The sequence below is a fragment of the Haliotis cracherodii genome, unplaced genomic scaffold (genome assembly GCF_022045235.1).
Source record: "Haliotis cracherodii isolate W230 unplaced genomic scaffold, xgHalCrac1.p SCAF_14, whole genome shotgun sequence".
Taxonomy (NCBI): Eukaryota; Metazoa; Mollusca; class Gastropoda; order Lepetellida; family Haliotidae; genus Haliotis; species Haliotis cracherodii.
The window spans coordinates 6,253,640-6,267,156 of NW_027266269.1; the positions used below are offsets into that span (position 1 = coordinate 6,253,640).

At 40.9% G+C, this 13,517-nt stretch overlaps 1 long non-coding RNA gene across 1 annotated transcript; it reads right to left on the minus strand.

The window, feature by feature from the left end:
* Window positions 1-3,083: 3,083 nt before the first annotated feature.
* On the minus strand, window positions 3,084-5,964 carry LOC139460867 (uncharacterized). Its single transcript, XR_011652845.1, has 3 exons — window positions 5,891-5,964; window positions 4,954-5,008; window positions 3,084-3,184 (listed from the first exon to the last, which is right to left on the minus strand). It is a non-coding gene; the product is annotated as an uncharacterized lncRNA (long non-coding RNA).
* Between the last annotated feature and the right edge of the window lie 7,553 nt (window positions 5,965-13,517).

The window sequence follows — 13,517 nt, forward strand, 5'->3', positions numbered from 1 at the left end:
ACACATCCTTCCACTAGATTGAGCTGTCGCGGCTTGCTGACCTGATTCGACCTTCTAATTTCTTCAGGTGGAAAGGCATAGAACTAATATAAAATAGCTGATGTTATTGATATTGTGTACACACCAACTCGCTCACTCTCTCTCTCACACACACCCAATGACATACACACACATCTCAACTACTTAATCACGGGAACAAAAGCACTAATCATAAATCATCCCACCCACCCATTCTAAAATGATAAATCCAACGACTCAAAAACAATACACCAACCCACTCACACACAAAAAATACACCCACCCACTTTTTCACAAACAATATACCCACCCACTCATTCACAATACACCCACCCAGTGACTCACAAACTGTACACCCACCCAGTAATTCACAAACAATACACCCACCCAGTGACTCACAAACAATACTCCAACCCAGTGACTCACAAACCATACACCAACCCAGTGACTCACAAACAATACTCCAACCCAATAACTCACAAACAATACACTGACCCACTCACTCACAAACCATACACCAACCCAGTGACTCACAAACAATACTCCAACCCAATAACTCACAAACAATACACCGACCCACTCACTCACAAACCATACACCAACCCAGTGACTCACAAACAATACTCCAACCCAGTAACTCACAAACAATACACCCACCCAGTGACTCACAAACAATACGACCACCCATTGACAAACAATACACCTACCCACTGTTTGTTTGTTGTTTAACGCCACATTCAGTTATACCCCAGCTATATAACAGCGGTCTGGACCAGACAATCCAGTGATTGACATCATGAGCATCAATCCACGCAAGCCTGTCCACCCGAGCCATTAGTTGCCGCCTTTGACAACCACCCACCCACCCACTCATTCACAATACACCCACCCAGTGACTCACAAACAGTACACCCACCCAGTGACTCACAAACAATACACCCACCCAGTGACTCACAAACAATACTCCAACCCAGTGACTCACAAACCATACACCAACCCAGTGACTCACAAACAATACTCCAACCCAATAACTCACAAACAATACACTGACCCACTCACTCACAAACCATGCACCAACCCAGTGACTCACAAACAATACTCCAACCCAATAACTCACAAACAATACACTGACCCACTCACTCACAAACCATGCACCAACCCAGTGACTCACAAACAATACTCCAACCCAATAACTCACAAACAATACACCGACCCACTCACTCACAAACCATACACCAACCCAGTGACTCACAAACAATACTCCAACCCAAAAACTCACAAACAATACACCGACCCACTCACTCACAAACCATACACCAACCCAGTGACTCACAAACAATACTCCAACCTAATAACTCACAAACAATACACCCACCCAGTGACTCACAAACAATACTCCAACCCAGTAACTCACAAACAATACACCCACCCAGTGACTCACAAACAATACGACCACCCATTGACAAACAATACACCTACCCACTGTTTGTTTGTTGTTTAACGCCACACTCAGTTATACCCCAGCTATATAACAGCGGTCTGGACCAGACAATCCAGTGATTGACATCATGAGCATCAATCCACGCAAGCCTGTCCACCCGAGCAATCAGTTGCTGCCTATGACAACCACCCACCCACTCACAAACAACACCCAATGCATTCACCCACTTACTAACAATAACCCCTTGGGGATTCCAGGTACACTAGGTCCCCAGCAATCTCATTAAAATCAGACCTTAGGTTTTCGCTACAGCTAAACAAAGATCTGAAGACATCCCATAAGGGGTCACGTCAGAACGACCTTTCATCCGTCCAATCAGAGCGTCGCTTACCAGATTATGAAAGTGACAGTCGAAATGTGATTTCTAATCATGCAACCCCGAAAACCTTTAACATAGGGTATTCCGAACAATAGTTACGGGTTTAACGACTGAATCCTTACAATCTAGACCATCTATTAGCCATTCCAGAATGTTTTTTTTGTTCAGGTTTCAAATTTGTAAATGAGAATTTGTCAAAATATGTTTCGAAGCGTAGTCGCCAATTTGAAATCATTGCCGTAAAGCACCAGAAATCTGCCTTCTGATTGGTCATTCCATTGGTCGGACTAAGTTTGCTCAAGGTCGGTCTGATGTGACCCGTAATGGGATGTCCTCAGATCTTAGTTTAGCGGTAGCGAGAACTTAGATCTGATTTTAATGAGATTGGGTCCCCAGGAACCTGTATCGGTTGTCAGGGACGACCATGTGGATCAGGGCAGTCGGTTTTGGTGACAGTTCACAGGAGTCGGTATCTAAAAATAGACGCCCTTATGCATATTCATGACCGCTCGCATGTGGGGATGGTCATGAATATGCATGAGGGCGTCTATTTTTAGATACAGACTTCTGTGCTTAGCTGAAATTGTGTCATCATACCTAGACGGTATGAACCGTCACTCACGATATCCACCACTAGATTATCGGGTCCAAACTCCGCCGCAGTCAAGAAGCTGAAACATTGCTGAACGTGGCATCAAACAACAAACAAATACGCAAACATCCATGCAACCACTTTTTCGCCCACCACTCACTTCATTAAATTGTCTTAATTGAATTTTCGAGACTTTGATCGAAGGAGTTTAATTCTGACATAACATCGTATTCACAATATCGTGCAGCACGCGGAAGATGAGATGAGAACTCCTTAATTCCCCGTCTTGACAACATATCGGCCCGACAATTTTGTTTCCCACCAATTTGAACAGTAGATAAACTAAATTTATACTTACATACTTCTTCATTAATTTTATTAATAATAAAAGTTTGAATTTTACTGCTCCTCTGTTTTCGAATCCTAGAATTACCATGTAAAGATGTGTCATCACAATATGTATTAAGTAATTTAACAGTTGACTCATTATCGCAATACACTTCAACATTCATGCCTAGCCAGCCTTTACCATATAGTATGAGACCCACCCAAATGGCCAACATTTCGAGATCGTTATTGTGGAGTTTGTGCGGGTTCGAATAAGCAGCACTAAACACATGGTAGGTTATTTTGTCTTGCCACAAGCCCCCCAACCCTGCCATCCTCTGGGTGAAGCTGCCGGACCGTTTATAGCATGAGTCTGTGTAGAGCTGGATGGCTTGTAGGGTTTCTCTGTACTTGCTGTCCAGGGAAGCTGGAAATGAAAGAATAATTGCAAATGTTTTTTTGGTTGTTTGTTGGTTTGTTGTTTTACGCCGCACTCAGCAATATTCCAGCTATATGACGGCGGTCTGTAAATAATCGAGTCTGGACCAGACAATCCAGTGATTAATATCATGAGCATCGATCCACTCAAATGGGATTGATGACATGCATCAACCAAGTCAGCGAGCCTGACCACCCGATCCCGTTAGTCGCCTTTTACGACAAGCATAGTCGCCTTTTACGGCAATCATGGGTTGCTGAAGACCTATTCTATCCTTGATCTTCACGGGTCCAAATGAAAAAGAGTGAGTGAGTGAGTTGGGTTTTACGTCGCTTTTAACATTATTCATGTTACATCGCGGCGTGTCAGCTTAATGTGGGAGGAAAGCCCGAAGTGATGCAGGTCTCAGATGTTTACCACTTCGGTAAAACCCACGAGCCTAGAAACATAACCGGGGCGAACCGGGATTCGAACCCACAATCATAGGTTTCTGGCGTGCCTAAGGGACGCAACTCTGCACAGCGAATTTTCTTTGTTGTTTAAAGCCACACTCAACAATATTCCAGCTATATGACGGCGGTCTGTAAATAATCGAGTCTGAACAAGACACTCAAGTGGTTGACATCATGAGCATCAGTCCACCCAATTGAAATATGATGACAGACATTTTCCAAGTCAGCGAGCCTGACCACCTGATTCCGTTAGTCGACTCTTACGACATGCTAGGATCAGCCAGATAAGTGTGGACCGGACACTCCAGTGATTGATATCATGAGCATCAGGGAGGGAGGATTTTTGTTGAGTGAGAACAATCTACATTTCACAGCTGTATTACATAATCTATGCATTTCCTCTGTCAACACAAATATGGTATTTTCCACAAAACAAACTATTCATTTTGGACATATTTCTAAGCAAACTTCATTATTCCCCTTCCCCAACCCAAAATCATATGGATGCTCCCTTAAATGGTGTGTGTATGTGTGTGTGTGTGTGCATGGACAGAATGCAAAGGTAAAATCAAGATAAAAAATTACCCTTTAACAAATTTTTGGAGTCATCATTGGTGGGACATTTTTATGTGAAGTTTCAGATTCATTTGTTTGTTGTCAGCAATATTCCAGCTAAATGACACCGATCTGTAAATAATGGACCAGACAATCCATTGACTGACATCATCATCAATCCACGCAATTGGGACACGATGTCATGCAAGAGTCTGATCCATTCACTTCCCTCTAATGACCAGCATACAGATTCAAACCCGTAATCGCCAACTAGATCAACGTCCTTATTTTGGCTGGACTTCTGTCATATGAATGGAATATTGCTGAGAGCAGCTTTAAACAACAAACAAACAAACAAACAAACAAACAGTATGCAATTGTAGGCCTTTTTGTAACATTGGGGCATAAATTTCAACAGTGGCAGGGAAAGTCTTTATATTACTTCACATCGAAAATTCAGGGGTGGCGGGAAATGGGAAACACAGAAAATAATACCAACAGCCTCAGTCTAGCAAGAGAATCCGAGACAAATCCCCGCCCAGTTAAACCAAGACACTGACTGAGTATGGTTTTACGCCACGTTTAGCAATATTCCAGCAATATCACAGCGAGGTACACCAGAAATAGGCTTCACACATTGTACCCATGTCGGGAATCGAACCCGGGTCTTCGGCGTGACGAGCGAACGCTTTAACCACTAGGCTACCCGACCGCCCTAAACCAAGACAGGTAAACCGCTGCAGTACTTACTTGACTTGCCCTGTACAGCTGAAGTCTGTCCTTGCACAGTTCTCTCCCTTGTTGCCTGGAGAAAAGTAAATAATGGTTAGGTTAACATAGCATATGGCATATATTTCCTCAATTTGTTTAGTTAGTTAATTGAACTTACAATATCGTTGGTTTTCAAATGAACAAGTTGTTGGTCGAAATGAAACTTAAAAAAAAAATTCAATTATCTTTCCTGAGTTTCCTAAATTTTTGCCACTTATCTGCTCTCAAGGCACATGTATGCTACCGTTCTCCTAAAAGACTGCAAAAGTGGTTATGTCATACCGAGGAACTGGAATTCTTATCGGTAAACATTAGTTGAACCACTTCGCTTTTTTTCATATTTCGCAACAAAACTAATTTGAGTGTTGCTTCATGTTTACTTACTTTTTAATTTTTTCAGCAGTATTACAAAAATATTAGAAAAAAAGTCCCTTTTATTATGTTTTCATTTTGCTATTTTTACCAAACTCACTAATAACCCGTTTTCATGATGGCACATAAACAAGCTACATGGACAATCAGAAACGTTTGTTAAAAGGTAAAATGTTTTGTTGAAAGGACCAATTAAATTTACAATTTATCACCATTTAAATTATGAACTATTTCATCTTTGTCATTGGCTATTTCTCTTCTCCCTGATCCTTATTAATCATTGTTCAGTTCATTGCTTTATGGACTGGCTGGCAATAAAACTTTTTGAAACAAATACAAGTATACATTTTTGAATTTAAAAGTAGGGGAAGAGAGGTAATTCCATATATACCACAAAATAAGTTTTTTTTTCATTTTAACTTGTCTGTATTTCACCCTATCCATCTCAGAGGAAAATTCTTCAAGTTTTTTTTGTCTTTTTTCATTGGCCACCCAAATATCTTGGAAATATCTGTAAACCAAAAAAATAAAAGAGAAATCTTACCTCTCTACTCAACCAGACATCCTGTTGCAGATCATTAAAACTCTGAAATGCAGCTTCCCTTGGGTATTTCATCCGATCCAACCCTCCTTCAAGCATCTTTAGCTGGTCCTGGAATCCTGACTGTCCATAAAGTGCATCCAGAGTTTGCGATGCCAATTTACTGAGGAACTCTCTTTGGAACGTTACGGGGGCAATCAGTTTGCTTGGTGATTCCGTCTTCTCTAGACTCTGTTGTGCTGCCTGGAACAGCACTTCTTCAAGCATCTTTAGCTGGTCCTGGAATCCTGACTGTCCATAAAGTGCATCCAGAGTTTGCGATGCCATTTTACTGAGGAACTCTCTTTGGAACGTTACGGGGGCAATCAGTTTGCTTGGTGATTCCGTCTTCTCTAGACTCTGTTGTGCTGCCTGGAACAGCACTTCTTCAAGCATCTTTAGCTGGTCCTGGAATCCTGACTGTCCATAAAGTGCATCCAGAGTTTGCGATGCCATTTTACTGAGGAACTCTCTTTGGAACGTTACGGGGGCAATCAGTTTGCTTGGTGATTCCGTCTTCTCTAGACTCTGTTGTGCTGCCTGGAACAGCAATTCTTCAATCATCTTTAGCTGGTCCTGGAATCCTGACTGTCCATAAAGTGCATCCAGAGTTTGCGATGCCATTTTACTGAGGAACTCTCTTTGGAATGTTACGAGGGCAATCAGTTTGCTTGGTGATTCTGACTTCTCTAGACTCTGTTGTGCTGCCTGGAACAGCACTTCTTCAAGCATCTTTAGCTGGTCCTGGAATCCTGACTGTCCATAAAGTGCATCCAGAGTTTGCGATACCATTTTACTGAGGAACTCTCTTTGGAACATTACTGGGGCAATCAGTTTGCTTGGTGATTCTGACTTCTCTAGACTCTGTTGTGCTGCCTGATCCAACACTCCATCAAGCATCTTCAGCTGGTCCTGGAATCCTGACTGTCCATAAAGTGCATTCATAGTTTGTGATACCATTTTACTAAAGATCTCTTTCTGAAGCATGAGAGGCGATGCAGTTTGGTCTTCAGATAAAACCAGTTTGCTTCCGGACACTTCCATCTCTAGACTCTGAGATGACTCATCTTCTTTTTGATCTGGTGTTGTGTCAAGTTTTAGTTGTCTCAGAAGGCTTTGAAACGCATCCTTTGTCAATACCACCTTGCTTATTGGTGATGCTTCTTTTCTGGAGTTAAAGTCAAGTGGTCCATCAAACTTTTTCACCATTTCCTTCATCAGTTGTAATTGTTGGTCCAGCAATCTTGCTTGTGCATAAGCTGCAAGCAGGTTTTGTAATTGTGGTTCCGACTGACCATTGACTTCAACCAGTTTGCTTGGTGATTTTGCTGAATGCAGAGAAGTTTGATCCTCGTCACCTTCAGATGCCGAACGTTGAAGCTGAGTCAGGAGGCTCTGAAAGGCATCGCTTGTCAGCACAATATGTTTGCTTGGTGATGTTTTCTTTCCAAAGTGCATTTCCAGCAATACTTCTTCTTCTTCTAATGTCGTCTGAACTTGTAACAGAGCACTCTGTATGAGATCATTATTCACCAACTCGGGTTGTGTATTGATGACAATGAGAGTCTGCAACACATCCTCCCCTTCCAGCTTTCTCTGCAGCTTCAGAAGTGTTGATGCTTCTTCATACGTGGAGATTCTGGACCAGCTTTGTGATACTTCCTGCTCTAGACTGATAGGTGATCGACTCATCAGTACTTGGAACATGATCACGTCATACTGCATCAACACCCTGTTTGTGTCTTCCTCCACCACACACATTGTTCCATGTCCACGGGACACAGAAGCTGGTGCTACCACCAGCCCCACAAGGGCCAGGAACACCCATACTCCCTGGAAAATGAACACACAGTTGTAAGTTAAGTTAGTTTGATTTGTTTAATGCCTCCATCAGCAATATGACAGAGGTCTGTAAATAATTGAGTCTGGACCAGATAATCATATTGACCAGATTGTTGTTTGACCCGTGAAGATTCAGGGTAGAATAGGTCCAACTTGTTACCAAGGAAACATAAAAAATAAAAATTTATAAAATTCCTAAATAGCAAAAGGCACCAGTTCAGTATGTGCCTGGTAGGCATGCAAAGTTTTGTAAGTATTCAACTGTTCTTGAGTTACGCTCCAGGATTGAATACCACCCTTATAGAACCTAAGTCCAACTTGTTGCCATGGAAACGTAAAAAATATAAATTTCTAAAATTCCTAACTAGCAATAGGCATCAGTTCAGCATAAGTCTGATAGACATGCAAAGTATCGTAGAGAAATATTAAACGGTTTATGAGTTATGCTCCGGAAACGATTTCGGGACATACGCACACACACACGGACGGACAGAGGGAACCCATTTTAATAACCCCCGCAAACTTTGTTAGGACGATAATAAATGAGTCTGGACCAGACAATCCTGCGTCTGACATCATGGGATTGATCTTGTTTGTTTGTTTATTAGGGTTGCTGAAGGCCTTTTCTACCCCAGATCTTCACGGGTCAGTTTACATATGTGGGGTGTTTTGTATCAATTACTTGGTCTTTAGATTAACTATTAATCCCATTATGTCACACTTTTAAAACAAAATAAGTATTTCTTTCTTTCTACAAAGATGGTAATGAAAAATATATAAAAATAATAGAAGTCACCCATATATTTGTCTTTTATTTTTTTCTTTATTTCACCTGACCTACACATCATTAAAACTCATTGTACTTGACAAAATAATAAAAATAATAAAAAAAAAAATGTGCCAAAAAAACTGACACACACAAACATGTTGCTGTTGTGTTATTTGGGTTGTTGGGTTGTTTGTTGTTTAACGCCGCACTCAGCAATATTCCAGCTATATGACGGCCGTCTGTAAATAATCGAGTCTGGACCAGACAATCCAGTGATTAATATCATGAGCATCGATCCGCGCAATTGGGATCGATGATATGCATCAACCAAGTCAGCGAGCCTGACCACCCGATCCCGTTAGTCGCCTTTTTTATGACAAGCATAGTCACCTTTTACGGCAAGTATGGGTTGCTGAAGACCTATTGTGTACAAATACTGAGTACCAGAACTAGACCCATGAAGATCCGGGGTAGAATGGCTCTTCAGGAACCCATGCTTGCCGTAAAAGGCAACTAACGGGATCTGGTAGTCAGGCTCGCTGACTTGGTTGATGCATGTCTTTGCATCCCAATTGCGTGAATCGATGCTCATAATGTCATACATTGGATTGTCTGGTCCAAACAATTATTCACAGACTGCCTTCATATAGCTGGAACATTGCCGAGTGTGGCATTAAACAACAAATAAACAAACAAACCAGAAACTAACAGCTAATGACTGTAACACAATATATCATATTTATAGAGAGAAACCTACATGTGAAAGTACAGCCAAATATGCCTTTTGAGATAATTAAGAGAATGAAAAAAACAAAGTCATGATTTAAATAATGCAGAAACTAACAGCTAATGACTGTAACACAATATATCATATTTATAGAGAGAAACCTACATGTGAAAGTACAGCCAAATATGCCTTTTGAGATAATTAAGAGAATGAAAAAAACAAAGTCATGATTTAAATAATGCATAAAAAAGAACATATGTGTTGAAACTAAACAAATACCGGTACTAAATTTCATTACATTTCATTTGCAGAAATGACCAAGGAATGGCCATAAATAGGTTTTTCGTACTGGTGTGGTGGCAAATCGGATTTGAACTTTAATGGATTATCATTAATGGGAACAAGAATGTGAAATTTCAACGTCATCAGGTTACAAATATCACAAAAAAAGGATGATCCCCACCAACAACTACGTTTCATTTTCAACTAAGGAGGCTGGGTAATGGCCCAAAAGAGGTTTTGTGAACACGTCAGTCATCTTGAAAATCAGATTCAAACCTCAAATGAGCGAGAGAATGAGTGGGTATGGTTTTACGCCACTTTTAGCATTAATCCAGCAATTTCACAGTTGGGGACACCAGAAATAGGTTTCACACATTGTATAGGGAATCAAACCCGGGTCTTTGGCGTGACTTGCGAACGCTTTAATCACTGGGCTACCCCATTGCCCCTAAAACTCAAATGAAAAATGGAACATGTGTTGCGCCACTACTAATGACACAGTTACTAAATTTTATCACCTTAAGTTATCACCTTAAAGGAGTATAAGCTTTCACTATGATCAAAGTGCAAATGTCAAAATTTTAAATATCGCCAATCTCATTAAGATCAGATCTTAATTCTCGCTATATCTAAACAAAGATCTGAGGACATCCCATTACGAGTCAAGTCAGAATGACCTTTCATCCGACCAATCAAGATGTCGCTTACCAGATCATGAAAGTGACAGTTAGAATGTGTTTTCTAATCATGCAACCTCAAAAATGTTAACACAGGGTATTCCAAATGACAGTTACGTCCCGTACGACTGATTCCGTCAAAATATCGTCTATCTCTCGCTTCCGTGGGATAAACATTTGAACAGGGGAGAACTAAGATCTGATTTTTATGATACTAACAGCTCATATACTGAATTTCCTTTCAAGTAAAAGAAAATTGTGTGTGAGCGAGTTGTGTTTAGCGCCGCTTTTTAACAGTATTTCAGTTATATCATGGTGTGTCAGCTGAATGTGGGAGGAAAGCCCGAAGTGATGCAGGTCTTTGAAGTTTACCACTTTGGTGAAACCCACGAGCACGGGTATGGTGCTGACAAACCTAGAAACATAATCGGGGTGAACCTTGATTCGAACCCACAATCATAGGTTTCTGGCGTGCCCAAGGGACGCAACTCTGCACAGCGAATCGTGGCGCCTTAGACGACTAGGCCACCTGTGCCCCAAAGAAAATTGTGAGTAATGGTACATTTCAATATGGCAATATGGATAATAATCAACAAAGGTTCAAATATCAAAAGAGCTATTGACCTGAGAACTAATTATATGAAATGTTCTGAAACTAGTTCAAAGAAGTAATTAAGACAAGCCTCACCTTTAATGTGTATTTTCCCATTGTACACCTCAGCATTGTCATGTTAGATTACCCACACCTGGGCAGCTGAAACAGAAAGTGATATCATTGTAAAATGTCTGTCATTTTTGTCTCCTTTGATTGTTTGTTGTTGAGTGCCGTACTCCAGTGATCGACATCATGAGCATCAATCCCAAAATTGGAATACGATGACAAGCATCAACCAAGTCAGGGAGCCTGACCAAACGATCCCGTTAGTCACAGGGTAGAGTAGGTCATCAGCAACCCATGCTTGCCGTAAAAGGTGACAATGCTTGTCGTTAAATATGCAGCCTCTCTGGAGCCCTGGCTAACATTAATTCTGCACACCATTTACTGGAGACGTCATTGTATATTGTTACTGCATAGTTATACGAGTATACTGCAATACACTTTTCAAATCATCAAATTGCAGTAGTATTTCTATGTTCAGTTATATTGGGTAAATATATATTGCAAGTTTCATTATTATTTGTATTGTTTAACCTAAAATCAGCACAGAAATTTATTTCCCTTTGTAATTCATCGATGGTTGGTTGTTTTTTTGTTTATCGCCTCACTCAGCAATATTCCAGCTGTATGACGGCGGTCTGTAACTAATAGAGTCTGGACCAGACAATCCAGTGATTGACATCATGAGCATCAATCCACTCAATTGGGATTGATGACATGCATCAACCAAGTCAGCGAGCCTGACCACCCGATCCCGTTAGTCGCCTTTTACGACAAGCATAGTCACCTTTTACGGCAATCATGGGTTGCTGAAAACCTATTCTATCCCGGAATCTTCACGGGCCGATTACAAATTGACAAATCGGCAGAAACACAGCAAACTGTTGTTTACCATGCTGACTTTGACATTGTTGCAAACAAGGGAGTTATCAGTAACATTTACTTCTGTATGTTTTGTTTGTTGCTTAACACCATACCACCCGTGAAGATCCGGGGTAGAATAGATCTTCAGCAACCCATTCTTGCCACAAGAGGCGACTATGCTTGTCGAAAAGGCGACTATCGGGATCGGGTGGTCAGGCTCGCTAACTTGGTTGATGCATGTCATCGTATCCCAATTGTGTGGTTCGCTGCTCATGATATCAATCACTGGAATGTCTGGTCCAGACTGCCGTCATATTGCTGAGTGCAGTGATAAACAACAAACAAACAAATAACACCATACTCGGCAATATTCCAGCTATTTCATTGAATCCATCCCACCCACAGAGGGTGGTTTGACCTGCTTACACAACGCCATGAAAACAATTCAATTCACACAATAATCCAAAGCCCTAAACAACGGCTTACTCGCCTCTCAGCTTAATCAAATCGTCCACCTCGACACACATACATACAGGACAGTTGAAGAAAACCAACCAGCCAAAACAATGGACACAACACCTAATGGTGCAACAGTAGTCACTCTAAAATTTGAAAATTAAGTATTTTCCATTATTTTGAGTATGAGACGGAGAATTTCACACAGGTACCTGTAATGCTGCACACCTGTCCTGAAGATAACCTCATGTGATGCAATACCAAAGCAATATCTTACCTTAATGAGCAGGCTATATTTAGAACCAGCCCATGATTCAATCAATAGACAATGGCGTCAATAGATTTCCAAGGTTTACCTGGGGTTACGCTTGGAAGGCAAACTGGGAAAAGTTTTGTTATTTAGTTCCAAATCAGTATTCATTAAAAGTTATTTTCTTAATTTCAGAGATATATAACATTGTATTGTATTTCAACAATGCTTCAATTTGGTTATTCTTTTTTTAAGACAGAATAGGCACTGCTAGAAATTGTGATAGGGTTGGTTTGAACGCTGCTTTGAACACTATTCCAGCTACATTAGGGCATGAGACCCACGAAGATCCAGGAAAGCTTGTAGTTTAAGGAGACTATGCCTGTCTTTAACAGGATCGGGTGGTCAGACTCACTGACTTGGTTGATGATGTTTGTCATTGTATGCCAATTGCGTGGATCGATGCTCATGATGTCAATCACTGGATTGTCTGGTCTAGACTCAATTATTTACAGACCACAGTCATTTAGCTGGAATATTGCCGAGTACGGCGCTAAACAACAAACAACAAACAAACAACATTTGGAAGGCAAACTGGGAAATGGGCTGGTGTGAACTAGCATCGATCCACGCAATTGAGTACACTGTCATAGGGTATCCATGTTAAACTGGTATCTCAGTGGGCTAGTGAGTGAGTGAGTGAGTTAAGATTTTAAGTCACAGCGGCAATATTTCAGCCATATCGTGACTGTCAAAAGTTATATATAATAAATACATGTAAACCATAAAAACCTGTCAACAAGGGACAGTAAAATAACTAGACTTATCACAGATTAGTATTTAAAACTAGCAGGGAACCATAAAAATACATCACTAGACAGGACAATACATTATAAAATGGGCTATAGATCGCCAGCAACTGACGGTAGATCAGCATACTGGGGACCATGGGGACTTACAGTACCTTTGCTACCTGCATGGACCAGAGCAGGATTTACATCATCCCTTCAGTTGTTGGCGACGATTAGGGAATTTAGCTGAATTTAAAAGAACATATATGCTACGA